Source organism: Sorex fumeus, unplaced genomic scaffold (genome assembly GCF_029834395.1).
Source record: "Sorex fumeus unplaced genomic scaffold, SorFum_2.1 ptg000037l, whole genome shotgun sequence".
Taxonomy (NCBI): domain Eukaryota; kingdom Metazoa; phylum Chordata; class Mammalia; order Eulipotyphla; family Soricidae; genus Sorex; species Sorex fumeus.
Window position 1 is genome coordinate 32,391,619 of NW_026606094.1, and position 21,032 is coordinate 32,412,650.

Sequence of the window (21,032 nt, forward strand, 5' to 3'; positions counted from 1 at the left end):
TTTCTTTGCTAAACAAGCAAACTAAGCAACTGAGATTGTGCATTTTGTTTCACACAATCTCCAATACTTACAGTATGTTAACTCTATAAACTGTAATCTGTTATTAAGACTGGAATTTCTATTAGTAAAGATAGTCTATGATTTTTAACACAAATTTGAATCAAAGGGTTTGATAAATTTTATTTTCTGCTAAAACTTCCATAAGTATTCAGATAGTGTATTCTGATATAGGGAGTTGGCTAAGCTGTTGTTTTAACATTGCCATTTAAAAAACATCTCTGAAGGATTCAGCCACACATATAGCACTGACATATCGAAAATACCATTAGTGTTTACTACTTTAGGCATTATAGACTGAACTTTTTCTGTATATTTGTTTGGCTCGCAAGAAATTCTTGTAAGAATATGTATTCTGATCCCACTATAAGACATTGAATCACAAATTCTTTGGATGGGACTCATGAATATCCATTAAATAACTTTACAAAAATACTGAGTGCCAAGTAGGACTATTTGGGATGCTAAGAATTGAACCCAGGTTGGCCACGTGCAAGATGAAAGTTCTACCTATTGTGCTATAGCTCCAGCCCCTCAGCATACTTTTATAAATGCAAAAACATTCAATAAAAAAATCAAGAAAATTTCATTTTTCCCCTCCACCTGACAAGATGTGTAATTAATAGATGAGGCATTTTAATAATTTATCATAATTTGGATAGCACAGCGGGTAGGGCGTCCGCCTTACAAGCGGCCAACATGGCTGACCCAAGTTCGATTCCTCCGCCCCTCTCGGAGAGCCCGGCAAGCTACCGAGAGTATTCGATATGCCAGACACAGTAACAACAAAGTCTCCAATGGAGACGTTACTGGGCCCGCTCGAGTATATCGACGATCAACGGGAGGGCCTTTACCTTTTACCTTTTACCTAATTTTATGTAGATATATTTATGTTTTTATTATTCATTTAATTATTTTATTTTTATTACTTGTTATTGTGTTTTTATTATTTGGTTTTAAACCCAATAGAGTTTAGGACTTTGTCCTGGCTCTATGATCAAGGATCACTCCTAGTGGTAGTCAGGGGACTATATGTGGTGCTGGGGATCAAACCTGATTGTCCACAAACATGGCCAACTGTCCTACTTACTGCACTATCTCTCTGGCACTGATATAGATATTCAGATACTATTTTATCCTTAATGTTTATGGATCAAGAAATGACTTCATTTTCTGCATATCAAAAGTATAGTTTTAAGTTTTAGAAAGCCTATTACAGAACTTTTGGTTGATTTGAAAAAATTATCCAACAGTCTCCCAGAATAGACATCTGATCTGGTCTGCATATACATTTTCATCTCTAAAAAATCTCCATGAAGCATCAGGGAATCTTGTTAGTTCACAAATGCTTAGAATTTCCCTCTCAATCAGGACTATACACTGCAAGAACTAAATCCTACATGTTGAAAAGGAGGAACAAAAAGAAAATTCTGATTTTTGGTGCATGCTTTTTCTATGCTAACAATCATTTAAGAACATAACATTTGAGACTTAACACCCCGTCTTTGTTAAGAGTTTGCTGACAACCTTCATTGACGTGTCTCCTGGGTTCACTGGACAGTAAACTCTTCTCTGAGACAAGGCACATGGCCTTATTTGGTGCTAAGAACTTAGCTTTCAGCTCAGTGGGCTGGCACAGAAAATGTTTCTGAACTGAGCTGAAATTTAGAAATCTCTAACACCTTTCACATATGTTTCGGTTTAGGAGTCCTTTTGTAAGTCTTCCAAAAAATATTTTTTAAATGATTTAGTTTTCAAGAATATCTCATCTATGGAGTTGCAAACTTATATTTAAACTTGGGAAATATATTTTAATTGAGAAGTATAAAGCATAGTCGTATTTCTATTGCAACTAGGTTAATCAATGTACACTAGTATTTTTTACCAAATTACTACTCATTACTAGTACTATTTTCTGGGAGAAAGTAATTGCTGTCTTATTCTTATAAAATAACCTATGACTCTTTCTGTAGCACAGTTTTATGATCATAAAAATAAGTTTTAAAAATATATTTTAAATCTTGCCTATGTTAACTTCTGAAATTGACCATTAAGATGTAGGAAACCTATGAATACTGATAATGTTTCATTACAATATCTCACCATTTTTATTAGAGCTACTTTCAAAGTAGAACCTCATCCTAATTGACCAACATGAGGCTCCAGACCCACAATAGATCCAAATGTGTCAATAAAACATGGCAGAGAAACTGACATGAAACGTAAAATCTATATAGAGCCTGAATTCTGTCCAGTGACCTGAAAATTACACAGGTCTACTGTAAGTTGATAGTACTAAAATAATCTCAAGCAGAGAGTAAGAAGCAAAATTAATTGAAAGAAACCCAGAGTGGAGACTTGAGATCCCAAACTTCAGAGGTCAAGGGCCTTTAGCCATTATTCTTCCAGCAGTAGCAGAAACAGCACTGGCAAGTATATTCAATCAGCAGGACAGAACAGTGAGTAAGAGGCCACCCACATAAACCCTTGTTTGCTTGCTTGGGTCTTTCACAGAATACCATGAAGACAGGTGTTTGGGGGCTTGAAAAATTTTGTTTGAAGAGACCTACTGTTTTGTGAGTGCTTTTACTTCTGTAGAAACCTGAAAAACATACTTTGGATATTTTTTTCTTTAATTGATATTTGTTTTCTTAGTGTCAGTACTGCTGACATAGCTTTATGCATGATTTTAAATTAAAGGCAACCTGGATGAAATAGTATGGATTTTTATTTAATTAACAAGGATCTTTATCCAGTTGATCAAGCAAAGTAAAATGAGAATATGAGAATTTTTATGCTTTTTTATTTTCAGAAAACAGTACTACCAGATGGATTTTGAATATAAAGTACATGGAAACATTCTTTTCCCCTACATTCATCAAAACTTCGATTTTTACACATGGTCAATTATCCCTACATCATGGGAATGTTCTTAAACAATTGGAAAGGACCTTCAAAGGGAACTGCTTCCAGATCAATTTTTTTCTAAAAACTAATTGCAGATGCATTATAAATAATTCTATCATTTGTAATAATTTATAATGTGAAATACAATATTAAGTCCTACTTATCACTTAAGAGCATGATGTCACATATTTGTTTGTAATGGTTTTCAATATTCTGGACCTGCTCTAAATGCCCAATGAAATGTTCAAATTTTACAAGCTGCTTCATTTTGTGTCTACATCACATTTTATAAGAAGTATTTTGGCAATATATCAAGTCAAACATACATTAAGCCAGAATGTAACTCTGTTGACATACATTAAAAACTTATACATTAGAATAGCTAAAGTCTTCAGAAATATGATATCAATGTTCTAAAAAATGCAAAAACAATCATCTTTTTTTTTTTTTTTGTGACCACACCAGTTGGTACTTGAGGCCTATTCCTCACTCTGTGCTCAAGTTTCACTTCTGGTGGTGCTTAGAGCACCATATGCAGTACCAGGAATTGAACTAGAATTGGCAGCATCACAACCAAGGAAAACACTTTTACCCCTGTACTAGGTCCTCTGACCTCAGCAAGTTCCAATTACTTAGCACTTTAACAATTCCAAAGTACACTCAGAAATATAGAAGATAGATATAATTTATGAGTACAAAACTGATTCTCTGGTAAGTTATTTGTCAAAATGATAAGAGTATGTAATGCTAGTTAGGCTAGGATTAAAATAAAAACATTTCTGGGACCATCAGTACTTTCTTTTTTCTTATGGTCTAAATTCAAATTTTAAAAGACCTACTTGTACAGTCCCTGCTGGAGTGATAGCACAGCGGTAGGGCGTTTGCCTTGCACGCAGCCAACATGACCGACCCAAGTTCGATTCCTCCGCCTCTCTCGGAGAGCCCGGCAAGCTACCGAGAGTATCTCGCCTGCACGGCAGAGCCTGGCAAGCTCCCTGTGACGTATTCGATATGCCAAACACAGTAACAACAAAGTCTCCAATGGAGACGTTACTGGGCCCGCTCGAGCAAATCGATGATCAACGGGAGGGCCTTTACTTTACTTTACTTGCACAGTCAAAATCACACTTTAAGAAGTTCTTAGTTTAATACACAATCTGGAATCATACTTTATAACCATTATTTTCTTTTTTTTGTTTTTTTATTTTAAATTTTTATTAGTGAAACACCATGAGTTACAATTGTAGACTTACAAATTTTTGTGCTTAGGTTTCAGTTATACAATAATCCAGTACCCATCCCTCCACCAGTGTCCATTCTCCATCATTTACATTTTTTTTTTTAAATTTTTGTTAGTGAAACACCATGAGGTACAATTGTAGATTTACAAATTTTTGTGCTTGGGTTTCAATTGTACAATTATCAAACACCCATCCCTCCACCAGTGCCCATTTTCCACCACCACGGGGCCCAGTATCCCTCCCACCCTCCATCTCTCCATCCCACCCTGCTTCTGTGGCAGGGTATTCCCTTTTGTTCTCTCTCTCCTTTTGGGTGCTGTTATAACCATTATTTTCATTGGTACTTATTTTTCACAATTTTTTAAGCAGTTAGGTCATTGAATAAAGCCTGGTTTATGAGCACAGTCCATGATGATGTCTGTGCATAATCATAGTTAGCTTCCCGGCCAGGTTCCAGGGTAGCTATAAAGGGTTCTGTTTTGACTAGAAATGTATGCGACTTCTGAATTTAATATGGTATTGAAGGAACTTATTCTTATAGCTTCTTATAACTCAATAGTAACTTAAAATAATCACTCAAAATATGAGCTAAGATAAATGAACATTTGCATTTACAGACACTGCATATTTAATTAAGGATTTCCATGGTAGAAAAATTAAAAGAGAATATAAACATCCTCCAGAGTTCAACTACTCTTTCTCTTAAAAGCTAACTACTGCTAAACAAGATCTGCTCATAAAGACTGCAGAGAAAAAAGTATGAGGCTGAAATTATGGAAATAAGCAGCAAAAAGTTAGAGAATTCCAGGGAAAGAGTCAGCTTAGATTGGCTATGAAGTATCATTTTTTTAAAGATGTGTCAATATGTGAGACAAGCAACAAATTCACCAAGTTACATGACATTAAGCAAATTCGTAATATTTTCTAATCAGTGGTTGCAGGAAGAGATTTGAGAGCCACATTCTAATAAAAGTACAGTATTTCAAAAGACTGAAGTGAAGAAATTGCTAGTAAAGAATGTAAGTTTGTGAAATCAACCTTTTTCTCACTTTGCCTATAATGTTGAGTCCATCCACACTATTTCCATCTGGTCATTCTGGGTTCTACTGTATTTATCTGTGAATTGCTAGTTCAGGTCGGAGAAATATGATAGTGCTTGCTTTGTAGGAAGCTTCTCTGAAAAAGTTGTGACTTTAAAACATCATATAGCTATGCAGGATAAAATATAAAGAAGCATTTGAAGACCTTCTGTAGTGGAGGTTAAATGGACTAAAATTACTTTTAAATATTTCTTCCTTTAAGAGCAGTTTTACCAACTTTTCAACTTACTCCTCTTTGATTTTTTGAGAGGTCAGAAGTTTTTGAAACCTTTGTGCATTTCTTCCAGCTATAAAGGAGAAGAGTGAGGTTGTAAAGTATCATTATAACGTGGGGAGCATCTTAATCATTTCTTTCTCTATGCATATGCATAAACACAAACATACATTAACCTCTCATGGAAGACATCGTGAAAGCAAAGCACTTTGTTCCTTTTGTGACCAATACTTAATGCAAATGAGTTCAGCAGGCTAGCAATAGTACAAACTCATGATAATTAAGAACTGGAGTCTTGGTTTCTGTTTGAATAATGGCAGAGCATGAAGAAGGCATTAGAAATAAGCAAAGGAGGTTTCATTTCTCAACTATTTTAGTCTGTGTGCTGCCAAATTTCCCCATTCTTCAAGAGAAACAATTTCATTTCTATTATGAAATCTTCTGATTTATAAATTCTGGTAACAAAATTATTTTCTTTTACACAGTGCAGGCCACAGCTGTACATGTCTGTGGATCAATCTGACTTGTGGACAGCAATTTTTACATAAAGGCTGCAGCATTTCTCTCTCTTACTAAATACAAACAAAACAAGTGGCTGACTTAAGAGAGCACCAGGAACAGTCCATCTAGTTTTTTTCTTTATATTTTAAAAGAGCACTTTGTGTATTAACATACAGGCTCATTATTCAATTTTAACCTGAGGATAAATATATAATTTCTTTCTTTGTAAGCAAGATTATTAAGAAATATTTATCATTAGATGAAATGTCATAATTTGCTGTTTGGGGGATGGAGAGCGAAGGTGACTGTTGCCTGGAGATACTCCACAAGTAGCAGATTGCAGGAATCCACAGAGAGTTTCTGTGTGGCTCTATCATCTGCTCTTGTGGATACAGCCCTGTCACAAACAAATTGGGGCAAACAACCAGTAATATTTTGGAAATCAATTTATGTGCAAATTGGGAAGTGCTCATTGTAAGATCATTAAAAGGCTCTGTCAAAGCTAAAGCTCTGTCAGGATGAAAGATAGCTCAAAGAGCTGAAGTTCATTATTTGCATGCAAGTTGTCTGGGGAGCCAACCCCCAAACCGCATGGTCCCCAAGTACTATTGGGAGTACCCCAGGCATAGAACCCACAGTCCCTAAACACTGCCAGGTGGCCTAAACCATCTTAACTCCCTGCAAAAGTGAAGTTCTAATATGAGATTAAAATGTATATATATATACAATTAGATACTATGTACAATCATTTACTATTCCAAAAAGCTAAGCTTTATACATGTTAAATGTATGCTTATTAAGGAAAATGCCTCACTTATATAAAAGGGATAAATTATGAGTAACTATAATTTTAACTACAAAGAAGATAGTGAAAAAATATTAAATCATGCAATGCAATTTCTAATAACTAAAAACTACTGAACTAAAATGCTACCTCTCCTGCTCAGAAACACACATTTGGCAGTTCTGCAAATAATCACATATGAATTTAATGTTCATAATTAGTTGCAATTAGCTAGCAAAATGTTAATGAAAGTGTGCTCTTTAGCAGCAAAGCCAATCAGCATCTCATTACAAGGAAAGCAGAGTTTGCTTGATGTATTAACACTTGTTCATAGATCGATTCTTAAATGTTGAAAAACACATTTTTGTTATTACTTTTAACATTTATAGCTTCATAAAAATGCTCACAGAAGTAAAATTGTGCAGTAAGTGGTGTGATTTTATTGACTTAATTTTCATCTCTACAATCCCCTTCGCCATTCCAGAGTCTGTGCCAGGCCCTCCCATCAGGGCTGTATTCATATTTATTGATGCCCTTCATGCCAGGCATTGTGGTAGGAAGAAAATGAATCAGAGTAGCCATGAGTAAAGTCAGATGTTTTTAATTAACAGGCATTTTTAAATGGTGCTTTGAATAGTAAAATTTGTCACTTTATACTATATTTTGTTTCACAAACCAGTAGCCTCTGAGAATACTATTCAGTTACTTAGCATTTTCTAAGTCCCCATATCAGTCTCATCCTTGATCCTTGGGCCATGTGTCTGTAATATCTAATTTTTCATGAGTGATTTAATTCTATAACTCCATAGGAACATGTGGTTTACAAATACACGAACAAAGGCAGAGCTGCTAAGTTGATTGTTCAAGATCACATAGCTAATGAAACACCTAACCTGTATTAAGCAGAAGAATTTGGTACAAGGGTTAAAATTTTACTTTGAAATTGTATTTTAAGAAAGTGCATCAGAAAGAGACACTGTACATACTAATGCGATTGCCGAAAGTGGTTAATATTGCCCCTGGGGGAAGCTGAGAGATGACTGGGAAAAGCAAGAGCCTCTGATTCAATCAGCCAAAGGTGCGTTCTGTTTGTCTGCATAAAGAAGAAAGATTTCAAGGGGAGCACTGAATAATTTTTTTCTCTAAAAAATGGGAGCAGTAGACCAAACAAGTTTGAGGAACTCAACCCTCATTCTAGCCTCTGTTCCCCCTGGGTGGGAGGGAGAAAACCCTCTTCTGGATTCTTTCAAATCACATCTCAGATACCACACCTTCTCACTCTATATTAACAGCTTACTTGGGGTTAAATGTGTAGTTTGCCTGACTCAGTTCAAACTGTAATGCTGCCTCTGTGAATGGGATTTGGCCACCTTTAATTTATGGACCTCTATAAAGTCAACCTGAGGTACAGCCTATAAATTTGTCAGCCTTACTAATGAACTACACTGTGTTTTCTGTCAGGGTGCCATTGAAATTGATGTGACCTCATTCATTACCACATATATTTATAGCTTTAAGAAAATCATAAAGATTTCAAAATCTTCTGTCCAGTTAAAAAGTCAAGAGGATAGGGGGGATGAAAAATTGGTAAAATATGTGGGGGTAAAATTAAGATGATGGTATTTCATTTACCTTTCAGTATAAAATAAATTCCAATATACCACTTTTATCCCATTACAACCTTACTTGGAAACATTTTTTACTTCATTAACTGCATGGTCAATTTTATAATCACTACCTTATAGACAAAGCTTTCCACAGAAAAAGTTCAAACCAACGTTTTAGAACAAATATCCCATTTAGATATTTTATGTTCATGTATTAACTCTCTTATTCTATGCGCATTTATTGAGTGCATAATAAGGCACTGTTCCAGGTGCTGAAAGGCACAAAAGTGGTGCTAAATTCAAGAAATTCCTACCTACGTGAAATTATATATTAAACAAAAACAAATAATAAAGGTAATTTTAGTGCTTGTTATATTTATAATGAAATTATTTATAACATTTTGGGCCTCAAAACTTCCTTACACTCTTAATAATATTATACACCTTAAAAATATTATGCAGGGGCTAGAGAGATAATGCAGTAGGTTAAGACTCATGCCTTGCTTCCTACTCATGCTGGTTCAATTCCCCAGCACCATATAGGGTTCCAAGTACCTTCTGTGGTCATTACTGAGCACAGAGTAGGGTATAGCTCCTGAACACCAGTGAACGAGGCTCCAAAATAAAATCAAAACTATACAATACTTACAATATAAATGTTGTAGTATATATATAAGATTGTACACTGTATCATTGTATCACTGTAATCCCATTGTTCATCGATTTGCTCAACTGTGCACCAGTAATTGATTCTAGCCCTGAGATTTTAGCAGCCTCTCTTTACTTGTCCTTCCCAATGGTGCCATATTGGAGGCTCTTTCGGGGTTAGGGGAATGAGACCCATTATTATTATTATTTTTGGCATATCGAATATGCAACCCACAGAGAGCTTGCCAGGCTCTGCCTTGTGGGTGGGATACCCTTGGTAGCTTGCTGGGCTCTCCAAGAGGGACAGAGAACGTATATAAGAGAATATAAGCAAGTATGTTAAAACCAAACACATGTGTGCTGCTTGAGGTACATCAGTGGGCTAGACTCTACGAGGTCATGTGTATGTGAAAGATTGTATACACACATAATTTTATTATGTACCTGATACTTGGTAGATGCATGCATTAAAAAGTGTGTGCATCTACTAATATCAGGTCCTTAATAAAATCTTAAATATTCACTAATGTATTAAAATAACCATAGATATTTTATATTACATGACTTAAGAAAAATAATTTTTTTTGGTATTCAGGACCTCTCCTCTCCTGGTTCTGTGCTCAGGGGTGCTTGGAAGAACCACATAAAGTGCTGGAAATCAAACCTGATGGGCTGCATGAAAGGCAAGCTCCTTAACCCCTGTACAATTTCTCTGACCCACTTTATCTTTTTTTAGCACATGAATAGAGTGGTTTTTGTTTTCCTGAATCTAGATGGCAGATAGTGTTGCACTAGATTGAATTAAAACTCAAATATGAAAAAGTATCTCTCTTCTATTATGCAAGACAAGGCACTGTAGATAGCTGGAAAAAACCTGTTAAAAACACTGCTGTGATTCTAATTTTTCTTATATGGGAGATATAGTTATTTTTCTGGGTGTGTGAAAGACCAGTCTGAGGAGCGAGCAAGAGGAGGGGCAGAGAAAAGCAGAGTATGAATTGTCATCACAGAGAAAGGCAGAGGCATGAAGAGCAGCGCCCAAGTCAGAGACAATGGGCCTATGGGTTTTGATACTATCATGTTAGACAGATACACTTGGTCTAAACTGCATTTTCGTACTATTGTTGTGGAGTCAAAGATTTTTAAATGAAAATTTCACACAATATGTGAATTCTTATATTCTCTCAAAGTAGCAGAATACAAAGCAATGCTCCAGTTCATTTTCTAGGTAGATCAGTTAGAACTATAAAATAACCTGTGACCTTAGAAGAAGTCATAGCCACCACCACTCTTGCAGCTTCTTCCAAGGTGAATCCCACAAAACAGTCATTTCTCCTGGTCTGATTCCTTTATTCCAGGCAGCTTCTTGTCCCACACACATTAGTTACATGTGTGGGACTCACTGGCTTTTGCAGCATTTTTTTTTATTTGAAGCAAAAAAATGACATCAATGGATGCAAGGAAGCAAACTCTCATTTGTATTTAGTTTTTAAAGACAACTCATCATTCCTTAGTCATTAGAAAATAGAGGGCAAGAGTAATAGTTCCTGCTGAAAGGTTTGCAGTGCTTTGCTCCTCCCCTTCAGTTCTCAAATGCATCAAAAATTTGTCTTTCAATCAGAATTCCCTTCCTCCCACTCAAGTGCCTTCTCTTTGTCTTCCTCCAATATCTGCCTCAAAGTTACTGCTCAGAGTAGAATGCAGGTGAGAAGTATACTGGACCACAGTCACACTGTTAGGGTTTCATAGTACTTTTGTGACTTACACAGAGAGTATAGAATTTATAATTATGGTTTCAAAGATTTTCAAAGAGTAATCTCAACAGACTGCTGATTTCCTTATGATTTGAAGTTATCTCTCGACTTCATTTACAGCCTAGAACTGTTCCTTACAAATCAGCAAGAAAAATCACAACTAGAATTGTATTTACAGATATTACAATTCTTTAGGTGCTTCCCATGAGTTGAGTAGATTCTTAATTTTATACCCCTTGTTCAAGGGTCAATCAATTAAGCTAAGCACATATTTGAAAAATCAAATCTAAACTATAACTAATTGCTATTATATGCATGTTCTACTTTATGAATTTGTATTTTGCAACAGACCACTGGCAGTGTTCTTAACCTTCTCTCAGTTTCTACATCATTGGAAAAGGAGCTATAATAAATAACTCCTTATCAGAAGTTATAATAAATAACTTCCCTAACAGGATGTTTTAAAAATTAAGAGATGATATGTATATGAAGTTTGTTTCTTTTTGTTAATTCTCATAAGCAGTATGACTTTCAGATGTGTGTCCTCACATAGAAGAAAAATATCTGCTATATCCATAAATAAAAAAATCTATTTGTGACATTTTTTATAACATATTCCCCTATAAGAGGTTATGCAAGCATCCCTTTGGTGATTTTAATATTTAGCAATACAATTTTCAAGCATATTAATTATGAATATACTTAAAGATATCTTTCTAGGAAGAGATTTATGATTTAATAACTTCTCTAATGATCAACTTTTAATATCATTTTAATATTACATTTTTCTATTTATGTTTTCATTGTCCAAGATTGCAAAAATATTTAGAGCTTACCACCAATCAGAAGAGTACAGCTCATCTTGAAAATGTATTTTAGACAGTAAAGGGAATATGTGAACTCTAAAATTGGAGGGTGTGTTTGGGTCTACCTTATGTTGTGCCTTATCTAGCCTCCTTATGTAATAAATTATCCTATAACTGAAGATTATAGCAATATCTTATCTATAAAGTGTTTTGAAAGGTAAATATTTTTGGTGACAACTTATCATTTGCATGCCCAAGAGGAAAACTGAAATAAATAACTCATCTTTCCATTCATTAAAAATCATTTCTTCAATATTATTTTGATCATCAATTATTGCATTTGGTAATATAAATTGAAACCATTTGATAATATTTTAGTTAGTCCACATGGAAGTTCTTCAAATTTTAATATTTTTTTGCCAATTGTCACATGCAAAATACTCATTCATAAGCAGTGTGAAAACACTTGTCAGTAAAATTAAAATGCTGCTGTTTGGGAAAAAAAAGCTCCCAATTCTTTGCTCTTTCCATCACTGTATTGCTCCCAGCAGTTCCTAGGGAATTACTTTCAGGGTCACGCCAAACTGGACCCAAGAGATTGTAAAAATTACATCCCAGTGGTGTTGACATTCTGCTTTGTCCCACAAGCTGCTGAGGACAGGCAGGGCGCCATCTGTCATGTTAGATGGCCACAAGCTAGCTCTAAGTGGTAGAGATTACTTTTCTGACATTCTGTAGTTTGCTTCAGAGACAATCCTGTGAGGTCTGAAACAATGAACTGATCTAGGAAAAAGATCAGGCCAAGATGATGAACATTTACTGATATTAGAACATACAGCTCTAATACCTAAATCCCACTGTCACAGGAAACATGCATCAATCTTTCTTAATTGCGCTAAAAACTTTATAGTGGCTAGAGTAAATTTTTAACTAGTCTACTAATTATGTATTATCCTTTATTACATTTGCTAGGCATGCCCATCTGGATTGTTCATATTTGGAATAGTTTGTCTCATTCTTCTCTGACTGTACTGTTCTTTAACCTGTACTGTTTTTTAAAACCTGTAGTTCTTTAACATCAGCACCATACATTCCTTCATGAGAAGATTTACAAAATTGCTGTAAAGAACAAGCTCAAACATCTCAAACAATCTCCAAAAAAAAAACACATGGTTTTAATTATCATAAACTTCATCATCATATCTGGCCTCTAAGGTTTATTTTAGCTTTGTTCTGATTTTGCCATTTGTCACTAATGTGTCAAGGAGTATTTAAAAAAGATATATCTTTAAATATCACTTGATCACTTGATATCCCATTACTCATCGAGTAGCTCAAGCGGGCGCCAGTAACGTCTCCATTCATCCCTGTTCCGAGCTAGCGTAGCCCAAGGGCATCTGCTCCTTCTAGGAACATGAAGAGCCTCAAACTGATTGTTCAGGATCTTGACGAAGAAGTCTGACCATCTTGTAGGCGGGCGTCCACGTGATATTTTGATGTCCCATGGAATCCAGTCAGTAATGGCTCTAGTCCAGCAGTTGTCTCTAAATCTCATTACGTGTCCAGCCCATCTGATTTTCGATGCCCCTTTGGAATTTTGGGATAACAGCAACATCAGTTAGGCAAAACCATCAATTGAATATGATGTGTTCAATTACATTGTGGAACCGTCCACTGGGATACTCCAATGTCCAACGTCTAGATTTGGCCTTCTGGAACTGTCAGTCACCATGGTCTTGGATGGTCTTGGTCGACATGATGAACTCAGACAGTCTGTCACTCTGTCCGTTCCATTCTAGGCCATGAGTCCCGATGTGGAGTTCTTCAGCTGATCTTCTCAGTCCTATCTTGGCATTAAAATCACAGACAATGATCTTGTAGAAGGTGTGGCCTTCTTTATAGAACTGCTACAGCTGCATGTAGAACTTCTCAATTTCTCCTTCACCATTATTGGATGTTGGTGCATAGACAACGAAGATAGAAACTGTTGGCAGTGAGCCACATCTATTCAAGTGTAATCGTCTGATTCGGGTTGTTAGGTATTCGAATGAATCAATGCTCATGGCTAAGTTTGTGTTGACAAGGACACCAACAACACTGATGCCTCTTTTGTCATATGTTATAAGGAACAGTTATTTTCGAGTCTCGAAAATAGCATGATGTGATTGATGCCTTCTCGTCTCGGTCAGATCAATGATGCTGTACTTGATCTTTCGCACTTGTACCATCAGGCCCTAGATGAATGCATCACATGCCAGCATATGTGCATTGAAAGTACAGACAGTCATTTTTGTCTTTCTTCGTTTTGGCAGCCTAGTTCGGCCTTGAGATTTTAACAGCCTCTTCTTCCACATCCTTCTCAACACTGCCGTGTTCAGGATCAGGGGAATGAGATCCATTTTATTAACTGGATTTGGCATATTGAATACACCTCGGATAGCTTGCCAGGCTCTGCCATGTGGACGGGATATTCTCAGTAGCCTGAAAACACAAATAAACTTTACAGGTGTTCCTATTCAGGCATATATGCTTATATGATACTCTCATTAGCCTGCCGGGTTCTCTGAGAGTGAGAATTAGAGAATAAGAAGTCGCTTCCGGGAGCTTGGTGTTATAGTCTCTGGATCCTGCCCATTGATGCGGTTACACAGTAGTTGGTGAGTGTAACTGTCTATCTACTGGAAGGCCCAGTCCCAAATAGTGTAGGCTTGGAGATCTCATCCCTGGGTCCCACACACCTCGGTTCTTCTTCCGGTTCCTTTATGCGTGAGGCTCATCCAAGCATGTGAAGAGTGGTCTCAGCATGGCTTTGGCTGAGTCCTGGAGGTCTTCAGCTGTTAGGCCCTGGTGAAGACAGTCAGGCACAGGGGTAGGAGACTCTGCTTTGTTCTCTTCCAGGAGCTTGGTGTTATAGTCTCTGGATCCTGGCCGTTGATATTTAAATTAAATATTTAAAGTTATCTTTAAATATACTTATCTGATTACATAACCTTATTTTTCTCTTTTCTGAAAATTAATTTCCATCTTTACAAAATTTTAGTGATTATTTAATTTAAATTTACTTTCGTATCTAATCTTTAGTCTGCATTAAAAGCAGAACTGATTAAAATTAAGCATCCTGTAGTTTGCAAAATCATCATAGTAACTGTTTCACAGCATTCAAAATTTAAAAGAATTTATGATGTGTAAAACTGAATATAGAAGCTGAAGCACTATGACTGAAAGAGACCTAAATCCTTTCTGCTGATCCTATGAAATGAATTCCCACTCAAAATGGGACTACTTATTTCAATCTAAATAGTATATTTAATTATAAATTTTGTAATAACCAGTTCAAAATTTATATTCTTCATTGAAATTTCATAACTTTTATAATCAGTCTCCTCCAGTAATGCAAATTTTGTTTTCCCAATGAAATTTATGATGTTTTAAGTCCTAAGGAATAAAAAAGAATGTAACTTCACACCTGACATTGGAATAGTGAGGCAATTTAGGAAACTTTATGTAGTAAAAGCTAAAGGGCAAAATAACTGATAGTTGGGGGGGGGGGGGTAATGAAAAACAAATAAAGTATGTCTTCTGTCAGGAGGTACAGAGCCCAGAGACTGAAGTATCCATTGCAGCCTGGAGGACAAAAGGCAGGAAGATGGTTCAGCATCTTGGACACCTGCCTGTGCGCTCAAGATGTACAAGTTGTGGGGATGGAGAGATAGTATAACAGGTAGGTTGCTCGCTTTGCATGTGGCTGACTCAGGATTGATCCCCAGAATCCCAGGATTTCCCCCAGCCAGGAGTATTTTCTGAGTGCAGAGCCAGGAGTAATCCCTAAACATCACCAGGTGTTGCTTAAAAGCAAAAACAAAAACGATGTACAAATTGTGGAAGAGGAAGCAAAAGAGCATAAATTTCAACTACATCCTACACTTCAGTGATGTCTCCCACCTCCTCTCAATGTAGGCCTTCCATTAAATTATTCATAAAATCTAGTTACTCATGGCTTTGCTTTATAATGAACATATTACATATATTTACATAAAGACATAGTGTAAATCACCAACTTTGAGAAAGAATAACAGAAGTCAAACCACAAGCAGTTAGCTAGTATTTTAAAATGAGTTCTGGATGCAGAGCCAAAACAAATTTAGGGTGACCTTGAGCCAAATACTCACAAGACTTCTCTGTACATTTTCTGAAATTCAGTTCTTTTGGAAGCTCACGACAGTGCTTGTCTAAGGACAACTGCGCCCTTCAACTGAATACCTTTTTGAACTTTATCTCCTACTAGTCTATCTCTCACTCAGCCTGCTTCAGTCACACTGGCCATCTTCCTACAATATGCCAGGAATTCTCTCTCACACTCTTGGTCTTTACTCAGGCTCATTCCTCAGTCTAGACTACTCGTCCAAAGACAGTCTCTTGGCTAATATTCCTCAACCCTTCTCCATTCAAATCTCACTGTCTCAAGGAGACCTACTGTGATTATCTTATATTACAGGCTGCTTACAACCCATCCCTGAGAATATTTTTATACTCTATTTCTTTTCCATAATGTTCCTCACTGCTTAAGTTACCAATACTATACTTAAATGTCATGTGTTGAAATTTTGTCCTTTCACAATGACATAAGATCATAAGGTGCACTAGAATCACTTATCCTATTCAGTGATGTATTCTGAATGTGGATAAAAGAATCAGTTACAAAGGCTAAATAGTATTTGTTAAAAAAAAAAAAATGAATGACTCTGGGGCTGAAGCGATAGCACAGTGGGTAGGGTGTTTGCCTTGCACGCAGCCGACCTGGGTTTGATCCCCAGCATCCCATATGGTCCCCCCGAGCACCGCCAGGAGTGATTCCTGAGTGCATGAGCCAGGAGTAACCCCTGTGCATCGCCGGGTGTGACCCAAAAAGCAAAAAAAAAAAAAAAGACTGAATTATGTGGGGGTTGAGCGTAGTTAAAATTGTCACATCAGTTGCATATTTTAGAAATACATTTTGAATAACACAGCCGTAGGGCATTTGCCTTACAAGTGGCCAACATGGTTGACCCGAGTTTGATTCCTCCGCCCCTCTTGGAGAGCCTGGCAAGCTACCTAGAGTATTTTGCCTGCACAGCAGAGCCTGGCAAGCTATCCGTGACGTATTCAATATGACAAACACAGTAACAACAAGTCTCATGTTGGAAACGTTACTGGGCCCACTCGAGCAAATCGATGAGCAATGGGAGGACCATGATTTTGAATAATTTATATAAATATTTTGAACAATCTGCTCTTTTCAGCATGAGGAGGGGCAAACATCCTCTCTGTTTTTTTTTTTCATTTATTTACTTTATTAAGATTTTTTTTTGTAGATTTACAAATTTTTGTGTTTGGGTTTCAATTATACAATGATCGAGTACCCATCCCTCCAACAGTGCCCATTTTCCACCACCACGGGTCCCAGTATCCCTTGCACCCCCTATCCCCCATCCCACCCTGCCTCTGTGGCAGGGTATTCCCTTTCGTTCTTTCTCTCCTTTTGGGTGTTGTGGTTTGCAAAAGCAAACATCCTCTTTAAATGTTAGGCTTACCTTTATGTATAAACAATAACTATCAAAAAATGTATCATACTACAGTAAGAAATCAGCAAGTTCTTAGGAAAGTCCTTACATTATAAATAATATTATTTCTTTTCGCTAACAAACTACATTAAATTTGATGGAACGTTATTTGCAGTGGTATTTCTGATGAAAAAAATCTATCAAAAACTAAGGTTATTTTGTATTATTCCTATAGATTTACTTTTTGTTTGCCTGGAGAGAAAACAGACATACACCTAAACAAACAGTTCTCAGATTCATCATTTACATTATAGAAATAATTAAAAAAAATTACTTGTCCAAAGACATATCAAATATTGCTCTGTATATTTTAATATATTTTATACATTATATATATTTTAAATATTCTATATATTTTAATATTGCTCTATATAGCTATATATGATTCTTAGCTCATCTTGTATTATTTTACCACATCAACAAAATAACTTTAAGATATGAGGAAATTTTTATATGTGTTTTTTTGATGAAGTCATGTTTTTTACCACTAATATAGCAACACCAACTTCCAAGAAAATATATTGACACTTCTCAGAGTACCCTCAGAATTTTATACACTGCTTACTAAAAAATGGAGTAGTTCTGGCACTATTGCAAGAGCTTTGCATGTGAAACTGATTAGGGAACTGAATGCTACAATTGTTATACTCTCTAAGAGCTTATCTTTTTCAAAAAAAAATCAAATCTCTCCTCTATGTTGTGCTTTTCAAGGTAATCATGAAAACAATGATTTGCATTTACAATTGGATTCACTGCAGCAGCAGAGAGGCAAAGAGTTGCAATAAGGTTAGAAAATTAGGTTCACATTGTTTTTTGTGGAGCTATCGAATGAGTAGACCCAAGAACACCCAATCAGTCAGTGCATTAACACGAAGACTGTTTAGGGGAAAAATAACAAGTTGCTGAAACTTGTAGTGATAAAAATTTGCTGAGCCTCTTCCATTATGGGTACAAAAATATTTCTTATTGGGGGTAAATCAAGAAATAAACTATTCTTCTTATTCAGTTGATGTAATCTATTAGTAAATATGCTGCATTATATTTCCATAAAACATGAAATAGAACAAAATTCTAGTTTATGGAAATATTTAGGCACACATAAAGTAAATTTCTTTTTAAAGTTATACACACAATTAAAAAATTACTTAGACCAAGTGAATCACACTTATTTTAATCATTGTAGCTCCCCATATAGGTGATTATACCTAGTTTCCAAAATTTTGTGGATTAATTATGGTACTAGACTAAGAAAATGTCTTCCATCAAATCTCAACAAGTCTCAATTATTAAAATGAGATATGTTAATCATATCCTTGAACAGAGTGCACTTTTACTGACCTGAAAAGCAATAAACCTTATTGCAAGTAAGATTATTTTCTGAGAATGGACTGTGGGAATAACTCTGAATCACAATAAAATAATGAGTAAATCATTAAAGTACATTCTCATGTTTGTATGCATGTTTTTTCATGCATACTAAATAGTATACTTTTTTAGCCACCCCATTGTCTCCACTCTACATTGTCTACTATGTATTGCATCACATCCACAGTTTCTAAAATCTAATCATATGCAAAAAGGGTCAGTCATGTAATAGAGCTCCTGACTCATAGTAGGTGCCATCATCAAAGCTTAGGTGATTTGTTAAGAACCAACATTAATGAAATATATTTTTTCTCCATCAAGCATATTAGAAGTAAGATTAGAATTGGCTTTCTTCATAGAGGAGGCACAATTACATCATGTCTCACTTCAAACAATTTATTTTTATTGTATGCATGGCTGGGTTCAATAGTTCTTTCCTTGTTTTAATTGGATATACTTATCCTTTAATTTTTTTTTTGTATAAGCCCTAATAGAACCCTGAGAGTTATCTGGAAACTTTTACACATAAATGTTTAATATGGACAGATTCCATATAGAACTGGATAATACACATGTGAAAACTTTAAAAAAAAAGAAAAGGTAAAGAAGAAGAGTGAATTCATAGATGATATATTCTAAACCCATGTATATAACAGATGGACTTATGGCAAACACACATGAACTAGAAGAATGAGAATTCTGCAACATGGTGATCCTAGAATCAGACTCAGAAAGCATAAAGTTCTCACTCAATAAATAAATGTGTAATGTGTTACAATAAATGTGTAAATGTGTTCAAATCATTTCTTTCATGGTTTACAATAACTTTTTTCTTATAATTTTCTCTTGTTTACCAATACACCATAAATACAGCCTGTATGTACATCTTTTATATTTAGTATCAATACAATACAAAAATGGCAATGCTAAAAAATCAACAGTTCTTTTCCAAAATTAAGCAAAGGAGACTGGAAAAGTTAATTCTGCCAAAGCACTTTACAGTATACTGGAAATTTATATGTTGTTCCAGACCTTAGCATTATGTAGGTTCACTCAATACTTTGTATTTGCATTCTGCCTGATCTGGAATTGTTTCAAACTGGATGCATCAGAGATAATTTACTTATATTATCAAATAAAAGCAATTGTGTAATCCAATTACATAACTTTATAAGAGAAAAAAATACAGTTTTACTCTGACCACAATAGCTTTGGAGAAAGGCCGCTTATTCCCCCAATTTAGTTTTTTGCATACTCAGACATAAGGTCACCACCCTCTCCTTGGAATGACATTCAATGTTTTGTGTCCTATGACTCATGCATGCTTCTTGCTGTCCCTCCCACTCTGGATACAAATAAAGGATCATAATTTGCTTCAAGACTTTCTTCAGAAACAGCTTCACTGTTCTGCTGCTCTTCCTGGTATTAAAGCACATCTTTAAATCATAAGAAAAAAGATCCAATACAGCAACAAAATTAACTTGTAACACCAATTAACCCATACGCTTTGGGAATCACCACTCATCTTTTCACTTGGTAGTGATTATCCCCTGCAATAAATGTTTCTGATTGTGAGGCATCATGAAAAATTTCAAAGATGCAGACCCTGGTTTCTATAAAATCAGAGTCATGGTCATTTTGTAAATCTAAACTTTATTTCAGTAAAGAATGGAACAAAACAAGTGCTATGTTAATTTAGCCCTCTTAATTCAAAATACTTATTTTGAGTTTTGTAATATATTAGCAAGCTTCTGACTTTATAGCTATAAAATGATAGGAAAGAGGAATTTAACCCAGTTTTGTTTTTCAGATCAAATAGGTAATGTGTCAAGTGCAGAACAAGATTTAAGAAAGGCACATGTCACATAAACTTATGAACACCCAATAATCATGCTTATAAACCAGAAATGATTCACTCCAATTTTTTTATTCGAGCATATGAAAGTACATAATATATTAATTTAGAAACCATTCTCTTACAAAGTGCTAAATATTTAAAATGGATCAAAGTTTCCATTGACTTTCTACATACTACAGAAAATTAAGATGAATCTTAAGATTATCAGGTGTAGTGGAAATAAAGGTAACTAGGATTTTCTCCATCATATAATAAGTACATAATTTGCCTTTAAACTGCTACAAAAACATTACAGTATCATAATTAACTTCTCAAACATGAGGATGCTGTCAGAACACCTTTTTTTTTAAAAAAAAATTCTAACAAACTATGAAAAAATAATGAAACCTTTGATAACAGACTTTGCTCTAAAATCAGCAGTAAAGAGAAGAGCAAACATTTCCCAGACAGACTAAAAAGTCCAGGCAGAAAGTTTAGCCTTGACGGGAAAGTGTTGATGCGAGAAGTCTTACTCTTTCACACACAGTGGCATTGTTTTTCTTTTCTTTTTCTTTATTTTTAATCTAAACTGGCGCAAGATAGCCAAGATG

General features: G+C 35.4%; 1 protein-coding gene and 1 non-coding gene across 2 annotated transcripts in view; both read right to left on the reverse strand.

Moving 5' to 3' along the window:
- The window catches only part of SEMA3C (semaphorin 3C), a 177,225-nt gene that overhangs the window by 117,770 nt on the left and 38,423 nt on the right, over positions 1–21,032 (reverse strand). The window lies entirely within an intron of this gene.
- LOC130027909 (small nucleolar RNA U13) lies at positions 20,394–20,496 on the reverse strand. Its single transcript, XR_008793115.1, has one exon. It is a non-coding gene; the product is annotated as a small nucleolar RNA U13 (small nucleolar RNA).